Consider the following 5,159-nt stretch of genomic DNA (forward strand, 5'->3'; position numbering starts at 1 on the left):
GGCAGAACAGCTGCTGGCAGGGACTCGGGATGTGCAGGTTCCATTGCTTTGGAATTAACGGGAGATCCGGAACGTGTAGACTCCATTGCTTTGGACCCGGAATGTGCAGTCTCCTCATGCTCTAGAATTAACGGGACACCCGGAATGTGCAGGCTCCACTGCTTTAGCATTAACGGGACACCAGGAATGTTCAGGCTCCATTGCTTTGGAGTTAACGGGAGCCGCAACCAGGGGAAAACCAGCACCGTATTGCAGCTGTGTAACAAGGCAGTGTGATTTTTCTGTGGAAAACCGCTGCTTTCTTGGAGAAAAAAAACCTCACTTGGTATTTTTCCCACCTTTTTAGCTGGTCATTTAAATGTTTGAAGAAGGAACTGAGCCCAGGAAAGCCAAGTTGCCCTGAGAGACTTCTCAGTGTGATTCAGGTAATGAGATCTGTTGGGATTGACAGTGGTATTGACCTTAAAAACTTGTGGTTCGTATGTTCAGTTGCCTGTTTCTTACAGTCACATAACCAGTACTGACATTTTTCATTATAACAAACTTGTGTCGTGGATCAGTGACTTCTGCATTTTCTGTTGCATGTTGGATATGTAAAAATATTCCTCTGTGAGATGTGAGTTTAAAATTCCTCCAGAATGATGTTTGTTGTGCAGCACATCTCAGCTGCGGAAGGTGAATCATGGAATTATGGAATGCTTTGGGTGGGAAAGAATTTTAACCAACATTTAATTCCACTCCTCCTGCCATGGGAAGGATACCTCCCACTGTCCCAGGCTGCTCCCAGCCCCAATGTCCAGCCTGGCCTTGGGCACTGCCAGGGATCCAGGGGCAGCCCCAGCTGCTCTGGGCACCCTGTGCCAGGGCCTGCCCACCCTCCCAGGGACAAATTTCTCCCTTGCATCTGAGCTACTGCCATGGAGACCCAGCAGAGCCTCAGTGGGATGCAGAGGCCTGGCACAGTGCTGTCTCCTTCCAGAGGGGTTTGCTGAGCCACAGGGATGGTTTGGAAGTTGGTTCTGTGCTGCTTGAAAACTCGGGTGTGACAGAATCCGAGTCACTGGAGGGTGGTCAGGAGTTGTGTGTTGCTGCCCCTGAGAGTGCTCTGCACTTTGTTTTCCTGCTCTGGTCCCTCAAGTTCTGACCCTGTCACTGATGGCACAGGGTGCCCAGAGCAGCTGGGGCTGCCCCTGGACCCCTGGCAGTGCCCAAGGCCAGGCTGGACATTGGGGCTGGGAGCAGCCTGGGACAGTGGGAGGTGTCCCTGCCCATGGCAGGGGTGGCACTGGATGGGCTCTGAGGTCCCTTCCCACCCAAACCTTTGATCATTCTCTGCTCTGCTGCAGCTGCCCAGTGACAAACCATTCCACGTGCCTGAGCCACTGGTTCAAAAGGTCCCAAGTTTCAGTTCCAGGTTTCCTTAGACCCTTAAACCCCTCCTGTGCTTCCATGTGGGCAGGATGCTGCTCCAGAGGTGTCTGCCTTTTCCTTGGCCATATTATCCTGTTGAATCCTCTTTGAGTTTCTGCTTGTTCCCCTGATCATACACAGGATTCTTGTCTTGTTCTGTGGCTGTTTGGTACATCCCAGATCTGCTGCTGGGGTCTCGATCAGTCCCAAGGGAGCAGCTCCCTGCTCCCGCAGAATTGGTTCCTGACAGTTCCAGAATCCCGTGTTTAAGGGGACACATCCAGGATCTCATGTAAGCTCCATGGGACACCCCTTATTGGTCCCTGCAGTTTCTGTGGTGGTGAATGCAGCAGCCCTGCCAGTATTGTCCCAACCTCCCTGGGTTTGGAGCAGGCTGGGGGTTTTTGGAACAGTAAATGGCTTTATTCGTTGTCTGTGTTGCAGCTGATTCAGCCAAGCCTCTGGTTTATCCCAGGACCCAGCTGTTCCAACAGCAGTACGTGTTTTAGGGAGTGCTGGAGGGTAGAGGGGATTTAGGAAGGAACCATAATGCAAGGAAAAGGGCTTTTGCAGCAACAGAAAAGCATCACTTTTCCACCAGTTCAATTACATCCCACGCAGCACAGGTGACGTGGGAGTGAGGACTTCCAGTCCTCTGCAGCCCTGGGAGGATGTTATCAGCTGTGCAATCCTTTAAGCCCTGGGTGGATGGTATCAGTTCCATGTTGTGGAAGCTGTGAGAGTTTTTGAAGAGGGAAGGAACCAGTCGGGAAGTTTAAAGCAAGGCCTTGGGGCTGGGTTGGTGCATGAGCCACCGTGAGCTCCACACTCAGCCTGCCTGCGTGGGCTGCTCTGGGGGAGTGTTAGAGAGCCTAAAGAGGGATTCAGATAAGGTGATTCAGGTGATAAGGATTTGAAGTCATAGTATTTTTATTAAGTTAATTGCTTTCGTGCAAGGGACACAAAACCATGATTTTGTTGTCTCTGGTTTAGTGTTTAAACAGATTTCTACTGATAAACTGTGCCTAAATTTAAATAGTTTAATGGGCCTTTCCCAGTCCTGTGGGCTTTAAGGACTGAAGTATTTTAACTTCTCAGCTGTGATTAAGTAATACAGATTTATTTAAAAACTTATGTAATGAAGACTTTTAGGCAGCCTAGATCTGGAAGAAACAGTAGGAGACCTTAAAATTCCACAGCAGATAGCACATTATATTTGGCCAGGTGTTTCTGTGGAAACAAATGGAATTATGACAGCAGGTGCCAATTCATCACTAAATTGTAAAAGAGCTGTATGTCTAAAGGATGTGTTGTACTTACAGAACACTTAAAATCATAGTAACTCTTGAGGAGGTACTGACTGACTGCAAGGTGAGGTATTTTTCAGTCTCTGTCAGTGCAACTTTTAACTTTAATTAGGTCAAAGGTTGGACTCGGTGGTCTTGGGTGACCAAGAGCCTCAGTGATTCTGTGATTTAAGAGGTGGGGGAGCAAAGGGCTGTCCTGGCATAAAGCAAACAGGGACAGAGCTGAGTTCCTAACTTAGGTTTTTTGGGTTTTTTTTAAATTTATTTTTTAGAACAGAAAGTGACAAAACTGAGGGATAAAATCTCTTAGTTTTACCGAAGGCAATGGCAAGTGTCATCAGTTAAACTTTTACTTTCTGGCTTATTTTGTTCTTATAGAAAGAAAACACTTTGTGACCACAGCTGGTGGGACCTTTGGAGTGTGGAATCACAGGTGATGAGGAATCGCCTCAGCAGGGATCTCCTGGATGAGGGCACTGAGTGTTCCCTCAGTGAGTTCCTGGGCTTACTGTGAGGTGTTCTTTGTTTATTTTTTAATAGAACGATGCCACCCAAGGCAATCCCGGGGCAGGAGGGAGGCACTGCGGAGTAGCTTGGGTGCAGCCAGGCTTTTGAAGAAGGTGTTTTGTGTGTCTGGCAGCTCAGACAGAATTAAAGTTATCAGGCCTGTGTGGGTGTTCAGTTCCCACTGCCTGGGGCAGTGGCAGAGAGACTTTTAAATGCAGATTAATGGCAGTTCCTGGTTCTGTACTCCTGTACCCTTTCAATAATATCTAACACTTCACAAACCTAGAATTATTTTAGTTCAGCCTTGTGAAGCTGGTGAGGAAGATTTCACATTGTAAGTTAATGTAGGAGCTGAAGTTAATGAATTAAGGCTGGGCAAGCTGTTTCATCCTGAATTCCGTTGTGATGGGGAAAGCAGTTCATGTTTCCAGGTGTTTCTCCGTGCCCTGACTGGAATTTCCCTCCTCCCCAGGTGTGCAGGGAGCTCCGTGTGAGGCGGGAGCTCTGCTGGGGCTGCCTTGGCTCCTCTCAGTGCTGCCAGGTGTGTGGCACCTGCTCGTGCTCCATCTCCCTGTCTGGCCTAATGGGGAAAAGGGCAAGAACACAGCTCAGAACAGTTCCTAGTAATGAATGTTCCAGTTGCTGAGGCAGTTCCAGAGTTCTCTCCTGTGCCCTGGAAGCAGTGCTGGGACCTGCAGGGTCAGATGGAGAGGGAAGGCTTTGCCAGCTTCACTGTGAAGCACAGAGTGCTCAGAAATCCTCTCCACTGGTACAAAAATGAGTCTTCCCTTCCTGACAGGGAGGGGTAAGCTCTTCATTAGGCTATTTCCAACTTCTTACTGCTTGAAAATCCTTCTGTAATGTTTCATTGATCTTATCCAACAGGAGCACTGCTTCATTTTAAGGAAACAATTTCAGCCGCTGGATTTGCTCTTGTTCACAGGCTCGTGGTAAATCCCTTATACAGACATTAACTTCAGCCTCCAGACCAACAGGCAGGTTGTAAAAACCCATTTCTACTCCTCAGGCTTTGGGGCAATAAAGGAAAATGAGAGTTTGGCTCTCTGGTTACTCCAGAAGAGCATTTGAGTGTTGTGGGCAGCGAGTGTGCTGCCTGCTCTGCACTCTGGCTGTGTTTGCTGGAGAACAGACCTGACTGTGCCAGAATCTGTGCTGAGACACTCAGTGCTGTCCTTCAGAGCCTGCACAGCTTGTGGGCCCAGGCTGGATGATTCCCTGGGGACTGAAAATGGATATAGGGAGCTGTGAACTTAAAATAACACCTTGGGAACTGGGCTGGAACCTCCAGTGCCACTGTTGTCCTCATCATTCTTAGCCTGACCTGTAAGTTCCTCAGGGCTGGGGCTTCTCTCTGTTCTGGGCACTCAGCTGGCACTCACAGATGTGAAGTGACAGAAACTCAGATGGTTTGGAACTCTCCTGGATTTGAATTTGTTCTGTTTTGTCTGGAGGGAACCTGGAGCTTGTTTTCAAAACAGTCTTAAAAATTTTGGAAAGCTTTCAAAGAAACCTCTGATTAAATATTGTTACTTGTTCCATCTTTGTTTAACTCGAATCCAGTACAGTCGTTATCAGTTTCTGACCAGGTGGGGTTGTTGGGCTCACCCTGGGGCTTAGGCCAGGGCGTTTCCATGGAATCACAGAATCATTTCAGTTGTAAAAGTCCTCTAAGTCCAAGCTGTGCCCACCTTGTCCCCAGCCCAGAGCACTGAGTGCCAGGTCCAGGAATTCCTGGGACACCTCCAGGGATGGGGACTCCAAACCTTCCTGAGCAGCCCCTGCCAAGGCCTGACCACCCTTTCCATGGGGAATTCCTCCTGATGTCCTGTCAGGGACTTGTGCAGAGCCACAAGGTCCCCCCGGAGCCTCCTTTGCTCCAGCCTGAGCCCCTTTCCCAGCTCCCTCAGCTGCTCC

The 5,159-nt window shown here is 48.9% G+C and overlaps 1 protein-coding gene across 6 annotated transcripts in view; it reads left to right on the top strand.

Moving 5' to 3' along the window:
* The first annotated feature begins 325 nt into the window (after positions 1 to 325).
* The window catches only part of DTNB (dystrobrevin beta), a 121,634-nt gene continuing 116,800 nt past the window's right edge, over positions 326 to 5,159 (top strand). For 4 of the 6 annotated variants that reach the window (XM_017743550.1, XM_017743545.1, XM_017743538.1 and 1 more), the window contains exon 1: positions 327 to 425. The gene's annotated coding sequence lies outside the window, so the exon portion shown is untranslated. Of the gene's footprint in view, positions 426 to 5,159 lie in introns of all 6 variants that reach the window. The other 2 variants (XM_017743531.1, XM_017743560.1) reach the window with 2 other exon arrangements.

Source organism: Corvus brachyrhynchos, unplaced genomic scaffold (assembly GCF_000691975.1).
Source record: "Corvus brachyrhynchos isolate BGI_N302 unplaced genomic scaffold, ASM69197v1 scaffold211, whole genome shotgun sequence".
NCBI lineage: Eukaryota > Metazoa > Chordata > Aves > Passeriformes > Corvidae > Corvus > Corvus brachyrhynchos.